This window comes from Nycticebus coucang, chromosome 19 (assembly GCF_027406575.1).
Source record: "Nycticebus coucang isolate mNycCou1 chromosome 19, mNycCou1.pri, whole genome shotgun sequence".
Taxonomy (NCBI): Eukaryota; Metazoa; Chordata; class Mammalia; order Primates; family Lorisidae; genus Nycticebus; species Nycticebus coucang.
The window spans coordinates 56,515,924-56,543,849 of NC_069798.1; the positions used below are offsets into that span (position 1 = coordinate 56,515,924).

At 33.9% G+C, this 27,926-nt stretch overlaps 1 long non-coding RNA gene across 2 annotated transcripts; it reads left to right on the plus strand.

Annotated features, from left to right (window-relative positions):
* LOC128571882 (uncharacterized) lies at positions 1-25,688 on the plus strand. Of its 2 annotated transcripts, XR_008375992.1 has the most exons (5): positions 1-156; positions 14,407-14,480; positions 22,342-22,452; positions 23,161-23,192; positions 24,966-25,688. It is a non-coding gene; the product is annotated as an uncharacterized LOC128571882 (long non-coding RNA). The 2 variants fall into 2 exon arrangements; XR_008375993.1 differs by lacking the exon at positions 14,407-14,480.
* Positions 25,689-27,926: the final 2,238 nt, after the last annotated feature.

The window sequence follows — 27,926 nt, forward strand, 5'->3', positions numbered from 1 at the left end:
GGGAGCCCAGGCTCGAGCTTGTAAATAAACAACCTCTTGCTTTTGCATTGGACTTGGTCTCCGGGTGATTTATGTGGGGGATCCCGCAACTTGGGCACAACATTTGGGGGCTCGTCTGGGAGAACTCCCCAAAATCACCGAGTACCTGCTCCAGAGGTGAGTGTGTGTGTGCCAGCATTTGTCTTGTCCTGTTCCGTGTTGGTTCCGTTTGTTGAATCTGTAGTCGGGACGTGGAATCCCCAACAGAGTAGAAGAGGGGACACTCCATGGATGGGGGACTGGGATGTGGATTGCCCAGTCCCTGGTTAAGAAGACCACGGAGAGGCGATCCTTCTGGTTGAGAGACAAGGCGGGTCATGACCGCCAGACAGGGTTACACCATCCTTTCATTTTCAGTTTTGCCTAAAAACCCACAAGGGCAGGCTTCTGTTTTCTGGAGGAATCTTGAGTGTTATTTGTTTTGTCTCAGTTTTATTATATGTGGAGGGTGACATGGGACAGACACAGACAACACCCCTCTCCCTAACTTTGACTCATTTCCAGGACTTCAAAGACAAAGCCCAGGAGTAAGGCTTTAATGTGTCCAGAGGTAAACTTGTGGTTTTTTGCTCTCCTGCTGCGCCAGGACCAGGGAGCCCAGGCTCAAGCTTGTAAATAAACAACCTCTTGCTTTTGCATTGGACTTGGTCTCTGGGTGATTTATGTGGGGGATCCCACGACTTGGGCACAACACAAGTAGTTGAAGGAGACTAAGGGTCATGAACTTTCACTAATCACAATCTGGGGTATTTTCCAAAATTCCAAATGCTATAAGAATGATGGAATAGGTTCAGTAACGGTAACTCTGATAGATCTGTGCCCATGGTGTAAAGCCAACACGAATTTGGGGGAATATTTCAGAAGCTAGTTCTAAGAGATTAGAAATCTAACATGAAGTTAGATTTAAGGGCCTCTAAATTCCCTTATGAAATCTAAAATCCAAGTTAGGTTTATTATTACAGTTTTTGACCCAGAATATAAATTATATTAACCATTAACATTTATCCTATGAGTGGAGCCTAAATGTGAGTATGAAATAAAACCAATGCAATATTAAAGTTCAGTCTTTCAAATGCAAGTTTAATTAAGAGAATAAATCAGGCAAATGGATTAGATTTTACCTCGGTGACTAACTTTTGAATATGGCTTTATTTTTTAAGTACAGCTGTAGAATTAGATGCCTAATGTATTAATGGGCTGTTGATTTATTTTTTGAGTAGAATTTAACTTTTCATAATAAAAAATTTTAAAGATATTCAGAGTTCAGAATCATTTTTTAAGATATCTGATTATACCTTGAATTACATTTTTCATACTTTTAAACACACATTGTTTTGAGACACCATTTAGTTGGTATAAATTATTGTTCTTATCTACACTACCTTTTACAATTTTTTGTTATTCCACAATTAGACTTAGTTGTTCATAGCAATAAAATGTCAAGGCAAATAGATCTCAACTTAATTTGGAGACCAATACTCAGAAATATATTTAGTGAAATGATGTGAGAAATAATGTCAATATATAATATTATAGCAGTTAAACCATGGCCTTTCAATCCAAGGACAATAGGATTTATATTCTGGCCAAAACTTCCATTCCTTCATCTATAATACGTGTTACCTGTATGCCCTAAAGGAACTCCTGTAAGGAAGAAATGAAAAAAAAACTAAAGTACTAAAAATATTTCCAGGTACACAATACAGAATGCACATCAATATTAAATATTATCATCACCATCATCAAATTTTTGCTAAGAGAACATTCAGAATGTTCTCGTGCCTCATAGTCCTTCGATGATGATGATGATGATGATGGAGACAGAGTCTCACTCTGTCATCCAGGCTGAGTGCAGTGGCATGATCATAGCCCACTTCAATTTCAAACTTTTGTGCTGAAGACATCCTCCCACCTCAGCTTTCTAGGAACTTGGACTACAGGTGTACCCAGCTAAATTTAAAAACTTTTTTGTAGAGACAGGGTCTTACATTGTTGCACAACTGTTCTCAAACTCCTGGGCTCAAGTGATCCTACTGCCTTGGGCTCCCCAAAATGCTGAGATTATAGTCATGAGTCAATACACCTGCCTGCCTCCCCCAGGAGGGGGTTTGCATCATACATCAAAACTCCATGTCATCTAAATGTCTGCAATTTTATCTACTTAATAATATGTTAACCCACTTCTCTGACTCAATCTTCCAGTAAAATCTCTTTTACAGTAATTTTGGTCCCTTAGTACATCATCTATCTACAAACTATACTGTGTCAACAAATAATTTCTATATATTCTTTAGTGGGTTCAATGATGGCCTCCCAAATATGCCCAATCCCTCATCTTCAGAGCTTGTGAATGTCCTAAAGTATTTTCTCAATGTTTTCTTCTACTAATTTCAGAGTTGTAGGTACTACATTTAAGTATTAAATCCATTTTGAGTTGAATTTTGTATATTTTGAGAGGTTGGGATCTATTTTCACTATTTTGCATCATGTGAATATTCAGTTTTCCTAATACCATTTATTGAAGAGATTGTCCTTTCCCCAGTATGTTTTAGGCATTTTTGTAAAAAAATGAATTGGCTGTTATCCCAAGCATTTATTTCTGGGTTATCTATTCTATTCCATGAATCTGTGTGTCTCTTTTAATGCCAGTACCATGCTGTTTTGGTTACAATAGCTTTGCAGTACATTTAGAACTCAGGCAGTATGATGCCTATATCTTTGTTCTTTTCGTTCATGATTTATTTGGCTATTCAGATTTTTTTTTGTAATTCCATACAAATATTATGGTTATTTCTGTTTCTGTAAAGAGCATCATTGGTATTTTGACAGGAATTTCTTTGAATCTATAGATCACTTCAGGTAGTATGGACCTTTTAACAAAATTAATTTTTCCAGTCAATGAATATGAGATTTTAATTTATTTGTGTTATCTTTCATTTCTCCCATCAATGTTTTATATCTTTCACTGTAGAGATCTTTCACCATTTTTGTTAAATTTATCCTGGGTATTTTATTCATTTTCATGTACCTATTTGCAAAGGGGATTGCTTTCTTGATTCCTTTTTCGGATTGTTCACTGTTGATGTACAGAATTGCTATTGATTCTTGTATTCTGATTTTACATTCTGCAACTTTATGAAATTTGTTTATCAATTCTAACAGTGCTTTTTGGTAGAGTAGTTAGATTTTTCTAAATATAAGGTCATATCATTGGCAAACAAGGGGAGTTTTACTTCTTTCTTTCCAAATTTGAACAATGCAAGTAAAAGTTCTTTACTCAGCTTTTATCAAATTGTTAAATGAAGTACAGAGTAGATTTATGTGTGAAAGATTAACTACTAGGAAAAACAAAGAAAAACAAGTTATCCCTCTAACATAGCTAAGCCTTACAGAAAGCATATGGATGAGGGTTTAACACAAAAAGAAAGAATTAAAAACTAATTTAATAAGATGGAGCATTGCTGCTTTCAGTGCAGGAAGAAACTACATGAAAGAAAAATGCAGTGAAAACTAAATAGCTCAGACACTCACTGGGCAATTTATTTTTTTATGTGGAGAAAGGAATTTTTTCAAGTGAGACTATGTATCAGAAAGCACTTCCTCTCAACTGGGTTCCCATCGTGTTTAATATCTACTCATATTAATAAATAAAGTGATTCTAAAATGTAACAACCGTTGTTAGTACTAGGTAACAAGAAAAGGGGAAGTATTTTTAATTAGAAAAATATAATAACAATAAAATGGTCATACAATTAGGACTAAAAATGCCTAAAAATGTACACAATACATTTGCATGAAAAGAGGTATTTTAAGAGAGAGAAAATGCAATGATAAAAAGTATATGAAAAGGTTATTTTTTAAAATCATTTTCCTAAATTCAATAAAATTTGTGGATAAATAAGACAATGCTTCTACTACAAAGTTTCTCTTGGCATTTTGGAAATGATAATCCTTTGATGTGAAGCATTGTCATGTACATTATAGGACAATTAGCAGCATGCCCAGTCTCTACTGCTGTCCAATAGCATCCCTCTCCTCCAAGTTATGCTAAATACGTGTCTCCAGACATTACCAAATGTTCCCTTAGATGAGGTAGGGGAAGGAAAAATTGCTCACGGTTCAGAACCTTGCTTTAATTCAAAATTCCAAATTTTAAAATGTCAAAACAAACCAGCTACCTTACTCACAATATTGATTTTATTAAAACAAACAAACAAAAATCATTGCCTATGATTTGTTAAGCTTACCAGGGAGATGAAATGAACCTTTACTTTTGGTGCCGGTGTTGAATTCAAAAATACAGTCTGAAGTTCAGTTGATTTTAATGTACGATTCATATTGACCATTGTTGAAAAACATATGTTTCATTATAATATTTATAAAAAAGAAAATATATACTAGGGATAGGTTTGCCACTATCAAAATTGGGTATAATTATAAATTGGAAATAACATTTCTTTTTTTTTTTTTTTTTTCTTTTTTTGGCCGGGGCCGGGTATGAACCTGCCACTTCCTATATATGGGGCTGGGGCCCTAATCCTAGCCACAGATGGCACCCCCTGGAAATAACATTTCTTATATTTTAATTTTTTTGGCTGATTTTGTCAAATCTGATTGGTTTGCCATTACTAATGTAGCTGAGGAAGATTTTATAATAAAAATAAGAAAGTCATCATTGAAGAATCACATTATTATATTATTTTCAATTCTGTTTTCTCTTCAGGAATTTATTTAATCCACTTATTCCTTGTCAGAAGATTAGTTGTGTTTAAGTCTGAATAATAAAATCCACAAATCCACTTAACTGGTAACAAATGCATTTTAATGCTTTGCAAAATATGAAAGCAGATGAGGATGCTGCTGTTCATGTCTCTGAATTATGGAACTTGTACTTTACTTTGAAGAGACCACACATGCTCCAGGTGCCATTGGAGGACATGAAAATCAATCTATACAGTGATAAAAACTAAATAAAATGAATAAAACCTCTCTGTCTTACATTCAATGAAATGAAGTGGAAAAGGAAAAGCACCACATTTTTCCTGTCCCCCTATCATTAGTCTTGCCCCTTTCTTGGGGTTCTATGCCCTCTGTAAAGCTCACTGGTGAATGGGTTGCTCCCCTTCCCAAGCCATCCAGTTGTGACTTGACTTCTTCAAGGAAAAAAGCAAATTCTTTCCAGGTTCTATAAGCAGTTAAAGGAGTCTTTTATGATGATCCTTTATTGTCACTCAGTAAAAATTTCTTGAGTCCCATATCCTAAACAGAAACCATACAAAGGCAGAGCCAGAGCCTATAATGACATAGCATTTTGACTTTAATTGGATACTAAGAAGGTGAGAGTAAAAAAACAAACAAAAAAAGTTCCCTTGCTGTGAATGAATTCAGCAATTTGTCGAGATTCTTAGGGGCTGAGCAATAAAAAAAAATATATATATATCTTATTGATAAACAATATAAGTATTTTAAAAGCTCAATTAACAGCAATTACATATGAATGCAATTCAGAAAGATGTGGTATAAATTATACTATTTTATGTTCTCAACAAAATGGCAAAATCCATGAGTCCTGCTAGATCTTCCGAAGAGTTTTCCAACATTGTACGTAGTCCATGACCGACAATTCACATCACTCTGAAGACCATTGATGCTTCATTTACAAGTCTAAAACAGGATTTAGCCTCAGGCGATTAAATCCAAAGCATATGTTTGTACATTTCTGAGAGGCAGTAGTAAAAAATTTGGCATATGCTGGAGCAAATGGGTTACAAATGGAAAAAAACATAATTACACAAATTAAAAGGGAGAAACATATGAAAGTAAGTTGCATAGATCATAAGATTTAGAAAGTTCTCACAAAATTATGTTACTGAGGCCATCTAGTCATTTCACTGCAATTAACTGAATGCCTGTACCGTTTCTACTGTTACAATTATTGTGGGCTTGAATTGAAAAGCTAAAGGTTCTAGCTAAAAATTTTAAGTGATTTGGGGAATGAATTCATATCTTTATATTTCTGTATAGTTGTCTTTGTTCAACTCTCTTACTGATACAGCACTTTAGTGAAATTGTTGTATTTTTCTATTTGAATGATTTCTGTACAAACCATAATAAAAATACAAATCACTGTGTTATTACAGACATCTGTATTGAACATTGTTCTATTTTACAATGCTTGCCCACTGCCTATCCTCCTCAAGCTAACTCGGGTTACCAGGTCACCTTTCTCTGGGAATGGTGTTTGGGTTCTACATTACCTCCAGAAAGCATAGCTCAATGCTTGCTTTTTGGAACCCTTCTGCAACCTGTGTTTATGGCTGCACTGTTCTATTCCAGCATCACACTGAGCTTTATTGACCCTTGGCACAAAAGGAAAAATAGGTAAAATGGATATTCTGTCTTTAATATTTTAATAATTTTTCATCATAGAACTTTTGTACTAATTTTGATTTTTTAGAAAATATTATATCAAAATATGATTTATACTGATTATTATAGGCTTTTATTTGGCATACTGTTCACCTTTATGCCAGAGATAAATGCCTAACTAGCCTCACTGAGCCCCAAAACTACTTTTTACAAGGAACTGCTCTAATATTTTTATATGCCTTTCTTCCTTATATAGACCGTAGACTTTCTGAGAGCAATGGCCAAGTCTTTCCATTTTTGAATTATTCAAGAGTACTAACACTTGGCAAGCACACAATAAAACTTAATTGAATATAAGTACATGTGCACGCCTTTAAAGTCTATGGATAACTTGATAAACCTCATTCTTACGAGTTCACTTAGTTATCAAATCCAATTTTTAAAGCCACAAGTGATAGTTGTATATATTTTTGATTTTCAGGGGCAGTATTAATTCTACTCTTTCTTTTTGAAATTCTTTTTGCTATGACATCATACTCAACTTACACTGACTGCTCTTGTTAGAGAAAATTGTGAGGTATTTCCCAGTAGGCCTCCCATAATGGATATTTTTTTCTGTTTTTGTTGTTGTTGTTGGCATTTTGCCTGAATTAATTGAGTTTATTTTAAATGAGCTGCTACCAAGTATCATTAGAGCATGATCTACATCTCAATAAGGTGTGCATCAGGGCATATAGGTGGGTCACAGATTGGATGGAAAACGATGGCCCCGTAGAGATTCACTCAGAAGTTACCTGTAAAAAGCAGAATTGTGTGAAGAGGAAGAAAAAATAAAAATGAATTAAATTGAAATCTAAAGATATGGGTATTAGGAGAATAAATTGGGATGAAATAGGTACACTTTTAATTGGCATTTTTCTGTTTTATTGTCCCAGGTTCTCAAAATAAGACTTAATATTTAATTTGTAAGAATTCTGTGTTTTAGGACACAGCTTATAATATCTTTCTAATACTTGTCAATGGAAGCATTTACTATAATGTTTCAAATCAAATCATTTGGTGAGAATTTGGTGAAATGAGTTTATACTCACCCATTTATTTCATGGGCTATTTTAAGCGATCATTAAATTCATGTTTAAAGCTGTTTCTCTTCTGTTCTCTCAAGAATAAAAAAATCTGGTAGTATAATGTCACTCTACAGTTTGTGCTCATGAAATGGGAGTAACACAAATGCAGCTGTAAGCCAAATCATAGACTTGAAAAAATAAATAAATGCAATAGTCCTGAGTACCTGCCAGATCTTAATATATTATTTCTTATATGTAATTTTTGGCTAAGCACTAGAGTTAAACTCTGGCCTCATAACATCATTCGTACTGTCACTAATATGTATATTTCAAAATAAAAATAGGCTATTATTACGTATACATATAATACCATCATAGTCATCACAGCTATTATTTAAAAAGTATTTCTTATGTGGCAGATGTTGTTCTAACATATATTCTACATTAGAGGATGTGTAGGATAGGGAAAAGCTGGGATTCATATCCAAGGAAACATAGTGACTAAAAACATAGGATATTCCCTTAAAATTACCTCTTCTCTTTCAATATTTGTTTCTTCTTGTAGTCTGATGATTGTGGTGATATGTGAACCCCCTACTTACAAGACTTTTGGCCAGTAGTCAACTGTCTTCTGGAAACACATTTATTGAAAGTAAATCAATAATCTTTTAAGAAAGAATCTTCCACTTTGAATAATTTTAATTATAGTAAAGTTGTTCCTTAAAAGACCAGCAAGTGTATTCTTATATCCTATTCTTGATGATCTAGGACTTATCCTTCCCAGACTACAGAAAACCCTCTAAAATCTTGTTTATACAGCAGAGCTTCAAATATTAGAAGCAGCATTCATTGGCCTTTTCTTTCCATTTCCCATTCTTAGTTAAACATTTCTAGATCCTTCATATCCTCTTCAAATGACATAATATGACATTCATTATGCATTGTAATTAGTCTTTTCTGTATATTATCCTATATTTATCATTCTCAATATTTCGGCCAACATTAAACCCCTTACTCTCCCCACAATCTGACGACGGGAAGCCTTATTTTCAGAAACGCAGTAGTCTACACACCAGAGGCTTTGACTGCCTGCCCTCCCACCCCGTGTTTCCTTCCTCTTGCCACATTTAACTTTCCCATTTTCTCTTATGCTATTTCTACGGCTTATAGTTGCACTTAGCAGGAAGAAACAGAGAGACATAAATCCATGCGCTCTTATTCCGACCAGAAGTCACAATAAACGTTTAATTTTCTCTGTCCAAGCGTTATCTCTTCCCATCTCTCCTCTGCTATTCTGAACTTTCTCAAGTTAAAGTCTCAGATGAAATTTTCACAAGTTAAATTTCCTAAGGAATTTCCATTGTCTGTATAATAAGCTTCAAATTTGCTAATATGACCAGCAAACCTTTAAAATATATATATGTGTGTATGTATATGTATACAAATATATATATATATATATATTTGACCTCTGCCTACTTGAGAAGTCCTAAGGTCATCCCATACCCATCTCACACTTTAGCACCACAGGGCATTTACAGTACTCTGCAATGACACAGTTCTCCTTTCCTCCACCTTTGTATGTGTTCCTCTTTCCCTCTGTTCTCCTATATCAAGGAGATATAGAAGAACATTTAGGAAAACTGAAACAATGTTTTGAATTTCAAGTAGAGGAGTTTTAATAAAGGAAAACACCACAAAGTATTTGAGGAGCATAAAGAACAAAAATGGAAGGTGAGCTGATTAAGAAATTAGGAGCCACAGGAGACATGACCTGAAGTACAATAGGAAGGTCATTCTGATTAAGAGCCATTTCAGTAAATGACCAAGTCACCAAAATACAATTCAATAAATGACTTGTTTACTGAATGATTTTTTCCCCCAAAATTTACTTGTTTCTTAACCTGTTTAGCTTAACCTGTCTAACAGTTTTTCATGCCTTCATTTTATGAAATTTTTATTACATTTATTTCAGTCGAGCTCTCTGAAGCTGTGGCTTGAGACTGAGGATCAGAGAGAGGGCAACTGTACATCTTAAAGGGTCCAATTCAGGGATATACAGCACAGCTCCTATGTGAAGGACTCACTACAACTGGGACTTTACCTTAAAATGCAAACAATGTAACCTGATCGTATGTACTCTCATATTAATCTGAAATAATACGTATTTATGTATATATTCATACTACAGAGAAATGATAGAATTTAAAAAACTAAAAAAAATACAAAAAGCATGTTCACAGAAAATACTTCCTTCAATATTAACTGTTCTTAACATAATCACTATTAATGTTATTTATAAGAAAAATAATTATATATGATCAATAATATACTTCCATATTTTTCATGAATGTATTTTCTACTATATTCTGCTAGAATTTATTGTTTAAATATATTTTTCTGAGGAATACATCCTTTTTATAACCCTCAGGAATAATATTCCAATTAAAAAAAACACATCCAGGAGGATATGTTCCATATCCTAGAGGAACTTCCCTCTATGAGTTAATTCCACTGATGTTTGATTGAGGAGTCACACTTAGCAATATTGAATGGTGATGATATAGGAATAGAATTTCCAGTTATTCATAATTATGGAGATCTCTAAGTCCTTGTGAGACTGCATGGTGCCTTCTGACCACTAATCTTGACATATTTGCAAATTGGTTTTGACTTGGAAAGATATTTCATTATACTCAATCCTGACCACATTGGTTGGGGCAGCTTTGAAGTACTCATTTATGATAATCTCAATGGTTCAACCAGGACCTTGGTACAAGGGCCACAGATAGAACAGGGCCCAGGCTGGTTTACCATCAGGAGACACAGGCAGATGTGGTGGCAGAAATCTTTATAACAAGACTAAGAATCATAGAACAGTATATTATGAAAGAGACTTATGTTCAGACTACTGAGTTAGCTGAGGGCAGGGACAGCATAGCATGGTTGCTCCACCTCAGAAACTTCATAATTGCCCTTCAACTTCCTCTTCAGAGCGATAAGATGTTCAGTTAGCTGGAAATTCTGAGATTTCAAATAAAAATATGTCAAGCCCCAAGTATAAGTGGATTCCAAGAGTTACTAAAGGTGCAAAATAAGTAAAGAAATGCATACTTGCTGATACAGATACGTAACAAACGTGCGCACGCACACACAAATACAGTACGTCACACCCTTGTCCTCAAGGGTCATAAAAATCATTTCAACTCTTCTATTCATCAGTAAGAGTATTTGTAACTTTATCTACTAAATATTATATTACATGTATTTATGCCACCTTCTTTTCTAAGTATCATATAAGCAATACAAGCAATGCTTTGGGTATAAATAATAAAATATGCATTGTGATGTTTAATGAAATGATTGTCCGAATTAATGAATGAATATTGTATCTCAAAGATTGTATCAGCCCCAAATTACATGGGATTCAGGCCTGACGTTTTCTTATTCTTCCAACTTATTCTTCCATAATAGCATATTTCAGCCCTAAAATTATACGGCTTATAATTGATCCTTGATAGATTCAGGACCTGAAAAATCTGTCAGTACATGAAGACATTGTAAAAGACTTTAGCTGTCATTCAATTTAAAAGTTAATAAAATACCAAATAATAGAGCTTTCTGGTGAGCCAAATGATAAATATAATATATTTGGAGCACATTGTTCATCCTACCCTTTTTTAAACTCTCATTATTATCTAGGGATGAAAAGAGAGATCTAGAGAACAGGTGAAATGCATCAAAGGATTTATCTAACCTCTATTTTCCAAGAAGTCTTTGACTCTGGTTCTAAAGTAATGCAGATCAGCATACTTCTGAAAGTTCAGAATTTTTCCCTGTGCTGTCTTGAGCCTGGTTGATGCATTAATGCTGCTGGTTAGGAATTACAAAGAAAATAAATTATAATTAGTTATAATTTAGTTTATGTCTTAGAGCTAAATAACATTACTATGCTAAACAACTAAGATGTTAACAAAATAAAAACCAAGACATCAGTTATCTCCACTGCTGCTACTAGGGAGTCATTAATATTGAAAGGTCCAATATCAAAACAGAAATCTTTTTAGCATTAGGCTTGGATTGTGGGAGGGAATTGGATTTCTGCAATTAAAATAGCATGTGAAACCAAAACCAAAGCAGGACTCTACAATGTCACTAGAAGAGGGTAGGCATGATAAATATGCAGAAATGTAAGATTGTGAACATTTAAGATTATATCGTTTACAATCCTGATGATATGTCAAGTATGCTTGTGACTTCACGGTGTGCCACTATGAACTTGGAAATTGGCAAATCCATTTGTTTCATCAATTGAATAAGTGCATAAAAATATTTCCTTTTTTTTTATCTTCCATGAGTAGTCTACATCAAATACAATTTTATTGACCACTCAGGAGACATAGAAGAAGAGATTTACACTAACTCTGGATGAATGGACTCTCAAGCCACTCAGATATTGGTAGCCCTTACCATAAATCTCCGAAATCATATCACCCAGGGACAGGGTTTTAATATTCTGTGCACTCTGTAGGTCTTGAGATTTTGGGAACAGCAGTGATACTCTGGAAAATTAACACTAGCCACTTTAGGGCTAATTCTACTTTTCTCCATATTTTTATCTCCAACAACTTGGATCTTTCTAAAGCTATCTTACATAAAGTTTCTCAAACTTTAAGACTCATAGTGCAAAACTGTTATTGAATACACATTTTTTTAATATTTAAAAAGTTATGTTTCCTATCTTCTAAAATGTTCAAAAGATACAAATGTGATTTTATATAGGATGTGCTTTTCTGTCTTTATAGAAAAGAAAAATAGTGAATTTATAGTACAGGCAATAAAGGTGATAGAAAGCCTTTAAAATTACTGGTCTTCTGAACTCTTTTTTTCATCCAAGTTATTATTTTTTAATATTAGTTAATAAATTCTTTATGGTTGGCTTTCCGTCTTACCTACTGCCTATGGTAGCCCTGTGGTTAAATAGTCAAACCACCACAAAATAAGAAACAAATTGTATTTTACATTTGGCCCAGGTATATAGTCCAAATCTTCTCACCAGAAACAAACATATCGTATTATTCCTGCAATTGACTGTGTGAAGAATATCTACTAAATTCAGTTACAAGGAAACCAAAATTAAGGATGGTGTAGAAAATTTAAACAGCTCTTTTTACCTGGGGCATGTAAGATAATTCCAGTTACATATTGTTTTGTAATAAATCACTCCACAATCTGGTGATTTAAAAACAACATTTATAACGTCTCAGAAATGTGCATTTGGGGTTTTATCCAATTTTGCATCATCTGGGACACTTCAAAGCTTAAGATCTATCATTTTCCACGGCCATGCTTCCTTACATCTGATATATGGGTTAAAAAGGTTCAAACAGATGGGTGATAAACTTGCAACATTTTAGAAGTTGTATTATAAGGGATGCAGACAATTTGTTTTCTAAAACAAACAAACAAAAAAAGCATAAAACTGATAGTGGATGTACCTACAGAGAAAAATGCTATATTTGGATTCTGAGCCTGAAAACCTTAATCGAAGTTACTACCTACTTACTGTAACCTTTTTCCTTTTTGTTAGGCATATGATCCAGTGAAATCTATTTCAAATGGAAATGTCTCATCAAGAAATAATTAGTAATGATAATGATTAGAAACGGAATGAGGTAGGACAGATAAATATACATAATTCAAAAAATTGATAAAATAACGTAATAATAAAAGATAAACATCATTATCAGAAAAATCGCCACAGGGCATGGAAGGAAATATTAAGATATTTCTGAAACTCATAGATTTCTTAGTGAAAGCAAAGACAAATGAACTAAAAAAAAAGATATATTAAGGTAGGAAGGATCCAAAGTCTGGGTTGCCGAGCTTAGAAAACAAACAAAACATTACATTATTAAATAAAGAAATGCTACCTTCAAAGCAACATGAAGTACAATCAACTCTATTATATGTATATATGAAGCAAGAAATTTAGATCTGAAAATATCCCAAAAATTAGATCTAAAAGAACAGAAAGATAACTGCGAAAAAAACGCCAAGGAAAAATGAAACACAGACATTCCTCAGAGATATTGTGGGTTCCGTTTCAGAACACAACAATAAAGTAAATATTGCCGGATGCAATATTTAGTCCTTCATTCAGTAAATATTTGAGAATCTGCTAGATGTTATGAGGCATGCAGGTACACCGGGCATTGCACAAAGCAGAGGAATACTTCATCCTCAAAGTGCTCGCACTCTAATAGGAGATTTAGAAATAACCAAATAAATACATTATGCTCAGCAAGAAAGAATAGAAAAGCACCGTAAGAGGTCAGAGTTTCTGGGAAGGCCTCACTGAGGGCGACTGAGATCTACAATGAGCCAGGGAATGAGAGAGGCAAAGATCTGGGGAAAGCTCATTTCGGAGAGGTAAGGAAGAGAAAATGCTCTGAGGCCGACATGTATGTGGCTGGGTGAAGACATAGCAGAGACCAGTGTGACGAAGCTGGGTAAGCAACTGGACGCATAATGTTTATTCCTTTGATTTCTGTTACATGATTTCCTCCCTCCTTTTTGTCTTGCACATTGTAGCTATATTATTAAATAAATATATGTCTGTGTGTTTTGTGTAATGCTGTCATACACTGGCTTACATTATACTCACGCTATCACTCCCCTATAAACTGGAAATGTGCCATGTTATATATTCATTCTGGACCCTCAGTGACTGACACTGTATGTCAGTTCCATAGAAATCCAAGACCAACATTGGTGTATTACAATATACTACTCTCTAAAGCAGGAAAAAGAAAGTGAAAAGCCATTTCAGCCTCAATATTGAAAAAAGATCCTTCCAAATACCTCCTCCTTGAACAAACCAACCATTAGCTGCTTCTCCTAGAAGTATCACCGATTTCCTTTTTCCTAGATCATTTCTGAAATCAGTTCTGGGTAAATAAGAGCCTCCGCTATGACTTCAGAAATACAGTTCAGCTGACCCAGGTAACGATTCCAACTTTGGTGTAATTTCCAAAGTGAGGACTGAAAGTTAGATTGTGAAATAAACTGATTTTGCTTTTGAATGTTTGAATACCTTGTTTAGGAGGCACCATGATTATTTTAATCATTGTAACAGATTGAAGGATAAGTTTTTGTTAAACCAATAACAATCTCTTCCTTAATTTCCACTGCTTATAGATGGATAGCTAATCAAAAACTTTAGGTATACAAAATAGGTAAAGGAAGCAACCAATAAAGTCCCTTATCATTAATCAATTTCCTCACTTTCTAGTGAAGAGACTTCTAGCAGATAAAATCTAGTCCTTTACTGTTCCAAGCATCCACTATTCCCAGTGCTCTGACAGTCAGACTCTGAAGTACATGCATTTAATTCTGAATAGAGTATGTTCCATAAATTTGCCTCTTTACTTTTTTTTTAATCTCTCTTAAAGCAAAGATGCAGGCTCGGCACCTATAGCACAGTGGTTACAATGCTGGCCACATGCACCAACACTGGTGGTTTTGTACCTAGCCTGAGCAAGCTAAACAATAATGACAACCATGACAAAAAAAAATAGTGGGGCATGGTGTAGGGTGCCTGTAGTTCCAGCTACTTGGGAGGCTGAGGCAAGAGAATTGCTTAAGCCTAAGAGTTGGAGGTTGCTGTGAGCTGTAATGTCACTGAGGGCAACATAGTGAGACTCTGTCTCCAAAAAAAAAAAAAAGCCAAGATACCAGAAAGAAAAAGAATAATAGTACAATTTCATAAATTCATGTTTGATACTTTACAGAATTAGGAATCTCAAGGAATTTTACAAAGGAGAGGTCAGATAGTTTGGCTTTGATACAACAAACCATTTTGAAATCCAATTAGAAGAAAAAAGACCATGGTTTTATAAATTAAATTCCGTAATCACTTCAGTTCAAATTTCCCTTCTGTTAATTTTTTTTTAAATGCAAGAAAACCTTACAGAGTGTGTAATACTGATACTGTACTTCTTTATTTACTAAGTTGCAAACAACTGCTGATTAAAAGAATACAATCTCATCATGAGAGAAATTTAGTGAGTTCTCATGAACAATTAAAAAGATTATTTACATATTTTTACCCTATTGGAGGAAAAATTACCAAGGAGGAAAGGTATAGCAATAATCACATACTGTGAAAGAGTGGAAAAGGAAACATTAGATGCTTTGCTTTTTCCCCCTGCAGCCATGGAGAGCATTTCAGGAGGCTTATTAGCATGCACGTTGGAGTGACCTGGTTTACCAGTCCTCTGCACTTAGGCAGGTATTTATTACAGCTGCTCCATCTCTGGTATTTTTACACCTCTAAGAAAAATTAGGAATACAGAGAAGACTCGTGCCTGATTAGGTTCACAGTAGCATACATCACAGCAATGAAAATTAAACCCAAAGCAAAGCTTGAGAAGCCTTTGATAAACTCTCTTTGGAAAGTCTATCTATGACATTTATTCTTTGTCATTCAGTCTCTGGTTCAGTGGAATTATCAAAACATCTGTCCCTGAAGTCAAGACAGCAAATGTAAGGAGCTAGAAAAAAATATAGGCTTTAGATTCAGAAATTATGAGTTACTATCATAACCCATTTTTTTCTCTTATATGTCCCACACACATAAAGATTATAACAACATTTGTCTTTAAGAGTTGTTGCATCAATTAGGGAAAATGTATTTTTCCAGAGCAATTTCCTATGTATAGAAGGCACTCATTGCTCCAGCAGCTAAAGACATAAAACATTTAAATAATAATAAACATCCATTAGCAGTCTAGCAGGATATCATTAATGGAAAGATTATTCAAATTAGTACCTAGAGAGTGGGAAATAATATAGTCAAGGAGTCATCTTTGATCCTGAAGACTGGTGATGATTCCTGTTACAGTGTACCTCCTGTCTCTCCCATTAATACATTAATAAATTCTCATGCTGGAATTTACTTTTTTCAGTATAGAACAGACAAAATGAAAATACAGGCACATTCTGTATAGTATTTATTTTACATCTGCTGCCCCACGTCCTCTCATTTTCTTTTTTTTTTGTAGCATGATTTATTATTTTATTATATACTTCATAAAATTATAAACAGAAGCCCAAACATGTGTATCCCCCACTACCATTACAGAGGGAGTTCACATCTCTCTTAATGGAGATCTGGCTATCTTCTAAAGGAGGCCTTATTATTTGTCTATGTACCCTTCCCTCAAATATTTATATCCCACCTACAAAAATGGAGCTGCACATCCTCTCATTTTCATTTCAGCCTCAGCTCTGGTGGATTATGCTGACTCACACTGACATTGTTCCACCCACACACGCACATACATGCAGGCCACAGTCTCTGCCTTAAAGCTCAGGAGCCACAGCAGCCCTCACAGGTTACACAAGCACAGCCTATAAGTACAAGATGAGAGCAGTGGAAGAGTGAAGTCAGTGGCTCAGGCACCATTCATCTGATGGGAATGTGAGTGACTGGATACATTCCTCAGCCTCCTGCTTTGGAAGGAAAATTCTAGAAGGCCTTCTTCACATTTCTCATAGGAGCCATCTGAATTGAGATGGCTATCTCCCTATTGCCTGCAGCAGGGAGCTTGATATTAATAACTAGTTTTTCATCTTGTTCTCTTTCTTCCCATCTTTGCCCATTTTCTGTTGCTATAAGAGGATACTTGAGACTGGGTAATTGATAAAGAAAAGAAATGCATTTAGCTCATGGTTCTGGGAGGATGGGAAGTCCAAGCCAGGCAGCTATGTCTGCTAAGAGCCTTATGCTGATTCACAACCCAAGGACAAAAAAAAGGCAGGAAAGGAAACCATATGAACAAGACACATAGAAAGGGGTAAATCATTCTTACAATAAAGGCATTAACCTCTCTTAAGGACTTAATCACCTCTCAACTCTGCCATAACGACTATCTAATTTTAATATGAATTTTGGAAAGGGAAAACTATATTTGAACTATAGCAGCCTCTCCAGCTCCCCCCCACACACCATTTGAGTACTTTGGGATTATCTGCCAAAGAAACTCCTTGTTTGGGCTTTGTTTTCCAGGGGCCCCAACTAAATTACTTCTCAAAAACAAGGCAGATGTCAGCTGTAATTAGACTTGGACCACTGAAAAGGGCATAGGGCTCATTACTTTGAAATATTATAAGTTCAATTAAAAAGCTAGTATTACTCTTCACAAGATTTTTCATAAAGATAGAAAATATATATATGGTAGAAAAGATGACAGCATTTTTGTGAGGAAGAAAACATATTGAAAATAATTACATATAACTAAATTACGCAGTATCATTGTATTAATTTTACCTTGTAGTACGTAAAAAGAGGTGCTAACTCTTAAAATATATCCAACATTGTAATGCAGAAGAGAATCTAGTTAGAAGATAAATTTTATAGTTTTTCATATGAAACACAAAAAGATGAACTCTATATTTCAAAATTTAAAAAATGTTATCTCCTACTATCTACACTATTAATATAAGACTTCTAACCTTTAATTATAAAAAAAAATCTGAGCTACATAGACCACTTGTTTTGAAAAAGCTTTATATAGTCAATTCAAATCAATATCTCTTAAATCTCTGATGATTATTGTAGTTACTATTCTTATTTTTAAAAACAAAATTTGGAAGTGTAATTAAAATACCATGAAATCCATAGATTTTTAACTCTACATTTCCATGAGTTTTTATGAATGTACATGTCAGTATAAACACCACCCCAATTAATATGTCAAATATTTTCATCATTCTAATATATTCTCTGATGTTCCTTGCCCAACCAGCCCTACCACAACAATGGACGTAACCATTGATAAGGTTTCTAACATAGCTTAATGCACCTGTTCCAGAACTACATACAAATGGAATCTAAAGGTGTGCACTTTTTCTTTGTGACTGGCTTTTTTCGTTCAATGTAATATTATTGAGATTTATCCATATTGTTGCTTGTACTACATATCACTATTATTAGTGGAGAACAGTAGTGGCGTTAAGAATGTTACTCTTTGTTTATCTGTTCACCTCGTGTTGAGTTGTTTCTACTTTTTGACCGTGAAAAATCAAGTTGCACTGGACATTCTCACAGAGATATTTTTGTGAACTTCAGATCATATTTCTCTTTTAATTTCTCCAGGGAAATCCCGAAGAGACAAATTTCTGGGTCACATAGTAAATGTGTGTTTTAACTTTATTTAGAAAACACAAAATTGTTATATGAAGTAGATATATACTTTCAAACTCCCAACAGTAATGCCTGAGAGCTCCTGCTTCCATCCACCTTATGAAATTTGGCATGTCAGTCTTTTTAAAATGTTGGCTATCATAAAGAGAGGTCTCGTGGTATTATATTCTCTTTGAAATCATTATTTCTGGGCTGAATAATGATGCTGAATATCTTTTTATGTGCAGGTTGATCATTCCTATTTTCTGTTCTAAATTATCTTTTGGATTATTTTGTCCATTTTAGAAAAATTCATTTTCTATAGAAATTGTTTTGTAATAGTTTTTCAAAATTCAAAATATTAAGGGGATACAAATGTTTTTGTTACACAGAGAACTATTATAATGTTTAAGTCAGGGAGTTCAGTGTGCTCATCACCCAAATAGTGTTCATGGTACCTAATCGGTCCAGTTTTACTCCTCCCTTCTTCCTCCCTCCCCCTTTTTGATTTCCAATGAACTTTACATCTCTCTGTGCCCATGTGTGCCCATTGATCAACTCCCAATTATTAAAGGGTACATATGGTGTTTGTTTTACCATTGTCGAGATAAATTCACTTATGATAATGGTCTCCAGTGCTACCCAAGTTTCTGCAAAAGACATTATTTCATTCCTTTTTATGGCTGAGTAGTACTCCACAGTATACATACGGGTATTGCAGTTTCTTAATCCACTTATGAAGTGACAGGCACTTAGGTTATTTTCACATCTTTGCAATTATGAACTGTGCTGCAGTAAGCATTCAAGTGCAGGTGTCTTTTTGATAAAGTGTCTTATTTTTCTTTGGGAAGATGTCCACTAGTAGTATTTCTGGGTTGAATGGAAAGTCTCTTTATATTTCTATGAGGAATCTCCATACTGTTTTCTATAGAGACTGTAATAATTTTCAGGCCCAAACAGTGTTTAAGCATTTCTTTCTCTATGCATTCATAGCAGCATTTTTTTGTTTTTTCACTTTTTATTAATGACCATTCTGACAGTAGTACGGTGGTATATGTCCTTGTGGTTTCAATTTGCATTTCCCTGGTGATTAATGATGTTCAAAGTTTCTTCACTGGTTGACCATTTGTCTATGTTCTTTCTTTCTTTCTTTTTTTTTTTTTTGTCTATTTTCTTTTGAAAATCTTCTACTTGTGTCTTTTGTCTATTTTTTTTTTTTTTTTTTTTGGTAGAGACTGTACCGCCCTTGGTAGAGTGCCGTGGCGTCACACGGCTCACAGCAATCTCTAACTCTTGGGCTTACGCAATTCTCTTGCCTCAGCCTCCCGAATAGCTGGGACTACAGGCGCCCACCACAACGCCCGGCTATTTTTTTGTTGCAGTTTGGCCGGGGCTGGGTTTGAACCCGCCACCCTCGGCATATGGGGCCGGCGCCCTACTCACTGAGCCACAGGCGCCGCCCTCTTTGTCTATTTTTAATGGATTTTTTTCCTGATGATTTGTTTGAGTTTTTTTTGTAGATTCTGAATATTAGCCCTTTATCCAATGGATAGCATACAAACATTTCCTTCTATTCTGTAGGTTGTCCACTTACTGTGTTGATATGTCCTCATTTTTATTATAATTATTATATTTATCATGTTGATATGTTATAGAAGTTGCTTGTATAAATCATATGTAGTCCCTTTTTGAGGTTCTGAGTGTAAAAAATGCCAGCCAATATGCAGCTTGAAGATTTAAATTTTTTATAGTAAATGTTTTAAATTTTAATGAAATCCAAATGGTGATGTTTTTCTTTAATTACAGTGATTTATGTCCAGTTTTTTAAAAAAATTATCTACTCACAGTCACATAAGTATCATCATTTATTTTCCTATACAAATTTATAATTACAGCTTTTGTATTTAGATCTCAGATCTGTCTCAAATTAAATATTTGTATATGGCTTGGTATATACAAATATCAATAGATAGCCAGTTTCTTCAGAACAATTGCTTGAAAGACTATCCTTTCTCCTACTGAATTAACTTTCTGTCATTTTGAAAAATAATTCCTGGATATACGTGGATTTATTTCTGAACTCTCAATTCTCTTACATTGATCTATTTGTTTCCATGTACACCAGTATTTACACCATCCTTATCACTATTATTTTATACTTTTCCTTGAAATCAGGTTTGTTCAATTTCTCAAATTTTTTCTTTATTATCAATATTGGTTTTGGCTGTTTGGGGCCAATTGTTACTGTCTTTTGGTTGTTTTTATTGTTTGTCTACATGTCTATATTATTTATAAGGTCAACTATTAAAAAACCTACTATAATTTTTATTTGGGTTTCAGGGTATGTATACAGAGCAATTTAGATTGAATTGATGTCTAAAAACCAACATTGAATCTTTCTGTCCACCAATCTGGTATATTAGTTTATTCAGCTTCTCTTTAATTAATTTCAGCAATATTTTGTCTTCTCCATAGTATATGTCTTATATATATTCTATTAATTTTATTCTTAAATATTAAATGTTTTCACTACTCTATTTAAATTATATTTTATTATATTTTCTAATCAAATTTTTGCTTCCATATAGAACTACAATTGAATTTTTCCTACTGGGTTAATTTACAGCAACTTTGCTAAATTAACTTACTAGTTATAGTATAGTTTGGTTGTTTGTTTTTGTAATTGCTTACGATTTTTCAACATAAAAAAATCACATATGCATTTTTCTTTGTTCTCAGATATTATTAATACAAATGAACAAAGAATAGAAGAATCACACGGTCACTTCATCACCATTAAATGATTAAACAACATAGAGCACATATTTTCAAAGGTGTTTCTCTTTCACAGAAGAATGCAGATATTGTCAGACTCTATAAATACAGAATGATATAAGTATTGTTTTGACACTAAGTAAACTACTAACTTAATTGGTTTGTATTGTATTTTAAGTTTTTGTATTTTTAATTTTATACCCAAGTACATAATAGGAATATTCTTTCATTGACAGTCATACAAATTGTAATAAGGACTAACCAACAACTTGTTTAAAAAGAATAGGATTTTTCAGCAATGCTAGAATCAACACATGTTGACAGAATGTTGAAACATACATATGCTTCATTTTGGTTGTCAATAAATTCAACAGAGCTTCTGCACTGTCAGAAATAAAGTATCTGGTTTGAAATTTTTAACAGCTACCAGAAGAAGTTTCTCATTAGTTGCCAATTCAGATAAATATTGGGGAAAAATTGATCCTGTAGAGATTATATAATTTCCTCCTTGCAAGCTATTGGGTAGTATGAATATGAATTGCATTAAGCTTGTCATAAATCCCAGCTATCAAACAAACCATCAAGGCAGAGAAATATACATTCCCTGTTGTCACTTGGGTCAAGCTTCTCTTTAAAAGCACATCTGCAGATAAATCTTCCTGGTGTTGAGTTTCATCTTGATTACCACGTAACGCAAGTCACAATCTGTCCTCTATGACCAATGGCTCAGCAAAAACTGTGTGTGATGTTCACTATTCATCTTCCTGTTATTTGAAAGAATGACATTGATGTAGCATTTGGGAATTAGGTTCCAGAAAGAGAAACAAAGACAACATTTCAAATGCTTAAAAATGCTCTGAATTTTACTTGTTCTTTGCTGATATTATTTTGAAATATCCTCAGCTTGCAGGTACTCACAAGGGAGAGATGCATCCAAAGATGCCAATTTTCCTACATCCTATGTTAAATTATGAAAGACGTGTGCAAAATTAGCTGCCCACTCCATGTGGAAAGGTACGTGAGCAATGAATTTCCAAAAATGAGAAAGAAAAAAAAATCCTTTTATTCTAATACGGGAGGAAGTAAAATAGGACAGGCACTTTTGCCCATTATTTTTTTAAACAATGTTACAATTAGCATCATTAATAATGGTAAGGCGAACAAAGAGATAGTAAATTGTTTTTTCTCTCTGAGGAGAAATACCTTCTGTGGTGCTTGTTTCATGAAATAAATAGCAAATGTATGATGAATGATAAAATGATTTATAGCTGGGCTAACATACAAAAGACATAGAATCTGGCCTAGTATTTCTTCTTATATTTGAGATAAGAGGTTTATCTAAGTTATGAAGACTAATAATAGAATGAATGTGCATCTAAACTCTGCCCAGCTTAACAAATTGAACATTACAAATAATGTATGAGTTCCCTTTGAGTCCTTTGTGATTCTATTACCTTGCCTTTGTTCCTGAATTGCAGATTTATTCTTCCCTCGCTATAGACCTATTTATTTCTTCCTAAATATGTACTATTCAGTCTTGAAAGGGTTTTGAACTTCATACAAATGTTAGCCTTGTTGTGAATCATTCTTCTGCACATTTTTAAAAAAGATTTTGTGAGTTATTTATCTTCATTGGTACATCCAAATTGGATTTGTTGTTAACTGTTGCATAGTATTCCATAACTTGAACATATGATAATTTATTTATCTCTTATTTTTCAGTAAGCATTTTGGTTGTTTCCAGTTTTCTTACGGTATGTTATACACATTCTACTTTATTTCCCATGTAAAACATGTGAAAAAATTGCATTTGGGGTAGAGGTTTTGGTGGTTTAAAAATTCATTAGAATACATTAAATTAATTTCCAAAATAATTGTTTTAGTTTACATTTGCATCAAAAGTGGACAATAACTTATTGGCATGGCCTACATAGATAATTACACCTTTTAAAACTTTGTCCACCCTAAAGGTAAGAAATGCTATATTGCATTTAATTTGCATAATACTGATTGCTGATGACATTAATTATAAAATGAATAGGTTTTGGTCATTCATATTTCCTCTTTCAAAAAATTTCTATGCATGGGGCGGCGCCTGTGGCTCAGTCGGTAGGGCGCCGGCCCCATATACCGAGGGTGGCGGGTTCAAACCTAGCCCCGGCCAAACTGCAACCAAAAAATAGCCGGGCGTTGTGGCAGGCGCCTGTAGTCCCAGCTACTCGGGAGGCTGAGGCAAGAGAATCACTTAGACCCAGGAGTTGGAGGTTGCTGTGAGCTGTGTGAGGCCATGGCACTCTACCGAGGGCGATAAAGTGAAACTCTATCTCTACAAAAAAAAAAAAATTTCTATGTATAACTTTTGTCTGCTTTTTTATTTATCATATTTTCTTATTTATATATTGGGTTTATTTATACTTTTGGGCATTTTATTCAAGAATATGTGCTACAAGTATATTCTCCCAATCTATGATGGTTTTTCCAACCTTTATAATGTATTTTGGTAAGTAATCATTCCTAACTTGAATGTAGTTCCAAATCGTTAATGCTTTAGTTTATGATATGTACCTTTTTTTGTTGTACAACGAATTCTAGCCTACCCTAAATTCTAAAGATACTCTCCTGGATTATAACCCTTTAAGAGTTTATATTTAGGTCTAACTGGTGCTGATTTTTGTGCATGAAGTAGGGAAAATAAGATTTCATTTTGTCACACACATATAGATATTTGTCCCAAGACCACTCAATGTACCAGCAATAGACCAAGTTTACAATAGATGTGTGGCCTGTTGTTTATATTCAATGCTCAGTTTACTTCTGCCCAACTAACACACCTGTTAGTTTGGCTTTACAATAAGTGCTAAAAGATAATATTTAGGGCATGTTTAACCATAATTTTTGCTTTTGAAGCATTTTGGATAATTTTGAAATTTATACATTTAATTTTAGAATCATCTTTTTCAGTTTGATAAAACATCTCTGTGGTCATCTTGTAAGTTCACTAAATCCTTGTTAAACTGTAAGAAAAATAAATTTTTGGATACATTTGGGAAAAATAAACCTTAAATCTATTAATATATAATATTTTTATCCTTGAAATTTATTTCTCTCTAGTTAATTTGTCTATACTTTTCTTTTCATGAAGATTTATAATTCTTCCATAAAATACTTGCTCATCATGTGAGCAATTTATTTTTACCATTTTAAAATTTATTTCTGCTTGTTCTGTATATATGTATCTTATAACAAAAATGCTAAGACCATTATATTAATTTTAATATTTTGTCAACCTATTCAAATTTTCCATGTGAAAAATTTACAATATGTTAAATAGTTTTTTGTTTTCTTAATTTTCAATTTCTAACATTTACATTTTTTTCTTGTCTTACTAAATAGTGTGTAATAATTGGCATCCTTATCTTGCTCCTGATTTTAATATAAATGCTTTAATCTTTAATTGTAAAATGTGGTGTTTCCAGATGAATGGCTAACAAACATATGAAAAAATGTTCTTCATCCCTATCTATTAGAGAAATGCAAATCAAAACCACCCTGAGATACCATCTAACCCCAGTGAGAATGGCCCAAATCACAAAATCTCAAAACTGCAGATGCTGGCGTGGATGTGGAGAGCAGGGAACACTTTTACACTGCTGGTGGGACTACAAACTAGTACAACCCTTTTGGAAGGAGTGTGGAGAAACCTCAAAGCACTCAAGCTAGACCTCCCATTTGATCCTGCAATCCCATTACTGGGCATCTACCCAGAAGGAAAAAAAAAAAAAAAAAAAAAAACTTTTATCATAAGGACACTGCACTAGACTGTTTATTGCAGCTCAATTTACAATCGCCAAAATGTGGAAACAGCTGAAATGCCCACCAACCCAGGAATGGATTAACAAGCTGTGGTATATGTATACCGTAGAATACTATTCAGCCATTTAAAAAATGGAGACTTTACATCCTTTGTATTAACCTGGATGGAAGTGGGAGGCATTATTCTTAGTAAAGCATCACAAGAATGGAGAAGCATGAATCCTATGTACTCAATTTTGATATGAGGACAATTAATGACAATTAAGGACATGGTATGGCTGGGGGAAGGGGAGAGCAGAGAGAGAAAGAAGGAGGGAGAGGGTGGGGAAATGAAGAGCAGAGAGAGGGAAGGAGGGAGTGGGGTGGGGCCTTGGTGTGTGCCACAACTTTGGGGGGCAAGATATGATTGCAAGAGGGACTTTGCCTAACAAATGCAATCAGTGTAACCTGGTTTATTGTATGAATCCCCAATAATAAAAAAAAATATTTAAAAAATGTGGTGTTTCCTTTAGATTTTTACCAGCCATTGGAAAATTTAATCAGTGATTAATTTATTATTTTTTAGAGAATTTTCAAGGTGAATGACAGATGAAGCTCATTTAATGCTTTTCCTGTATCTGTTAGTATGACTATATACCTTTTACCTTTTAATCTGCTAAATGTTTGATTGTGGAAACATTTTTCTTATAATTATATACATTTAATAAAACAAATTAGGTAGGATTATGTTATCATTATTTTAGTATATTACTTATTAGGTTGTTAAAACTTGTTTATAATTCTTGCATAAATGCTCAAAAGAAGTATCACAGCTTTTTGTCATAAAAAATTGAATACACTTTTTTTTTTTTTTTGCAGTTTTTGGCCAGGGCTGGGTTTGAACCCGCCACCTCTGGCATATGGGGCTGGCGCCCTACTCCTTTAAGCCACAGGTGCTGCCCCCAAAATTGAATACACTTTTTGAAATTGGATACGCTTCATAAAATAATTTTGAGAACATGACTTCTTTCTCATTCTCTGGAATAATTTAAACAGTATTGAGATTACTTTCCTAAAAATTATTGTTAGAAATAAACTGTGGAACTCTTAGTACTTGGTACTTTTTGTAAGATTTTAAACTATGTATTCTTACATAATTATAGGACTATTTCATTTTTCTTAGTTTTCAAACACATTTTATTTTCTCAGAATTTTCTAAAATTTGAAATACAGTGTAGTGGAGTTGTTCTTAATATTTATTTTAAATCTTTTAACTTGTTTGCAGTATAATTAACATACAATGACTCCATATACAGAAAGTATACCATATATCCCCCAAACCATTACCACACTCAAGGTAACAAATGCTTTCACCCCAAACAGTGCTCTCATACCTGTTTGTAAATGATCACTTCCTCAGCACTTTAGCACTCTACAGTGAGAGAAATTAGTTTACATTTTCTAGACTGTTATGTAAATTGACAAATATAACATACATCATGAACTCTTTCACTTGGCTTTTTTACACAGCATAGATATTTCAAGATGCAATTATGTTGGGATTTATATCAATTATTTCTCTTTTTATTGCTGAGTAGAGTTCTATTGTATAATTATGCCACAATTTCATTTTACATTCACCAGCTTAGGAATGTTAAGGTTGTTTCCAGTTATAGCCTATTATAAGGAAAACTGCTATAAATGGTCCTGTATGATTGGTTATGCATCCTGAACCTTTTTTCATTAATTCCAGTAATTATTTTCAAGATTCTCTGGGTTTATATATATATAGGCATTATCTGGAAATAGGTATAGTTTTATTATTTTCCTTTCAAAGGATTGTTTTATTCATTTATTTTTATGATGTTATTGGACAGTAATTAACTTTTGGCTATACAACCTTTTTTCTGCATAGAAGTCTTTCAAAAGAATATATACAATGGTGATCTAGTATCTTTATGGACAACCTGAACAGAACTGTAAACCATTCTTCTAGGTGAAACACCACAAGAATGGAGAAACAAACACATGTACTCAATACCAAATTGGAACTAACTGATCAATATTTAAGTGCACATATAGAAGTAAACCTCAATGAAAATCAAGTTGGGGGAGCAGGAGGTAAATTCCCATTTATTGGGTGCAGTGCACACTATCTGGTTGAAGGGCATATTTCTGTGTATAACTTTGACTCAATCTGTCCGAAAGCAAAGTACGTAAATAAAACATGCATACACCCTAATATTCCAAAATAAAAGGAACAAAAAAAGAAAAAAAGAATAACATACAATTGGCCAGCAAGTATATGAAGAGATGCTCAACATCACTAATCATCAATGATATATGAATGAAGACCACAATGAGATACCACCTCACCTCTTAACATGGCTGTTATCAAAAGACAAACAAGAGTCAATGAGAATGCAGGGGAAAGGAAGCCCTTATATACGGTTGGTGGGAATATAAATTGGTACAGCCACTATGGAAAACAGCATGGAGTTTTCTCAAAAAACTTAAAATACAACTAGGATAAGACCTAGGAATTTCATTTGTGGGAGTATATCCAGACACAATGAAATCAGTATCTCAGAGTGATCTGTGTGCTTCTGTGTCCATTACAGCACTATTCATGATAGCCAACCTATGGAATTAACCTAAGGATCTAAAGACAGATTGTACACACACAAATACACACA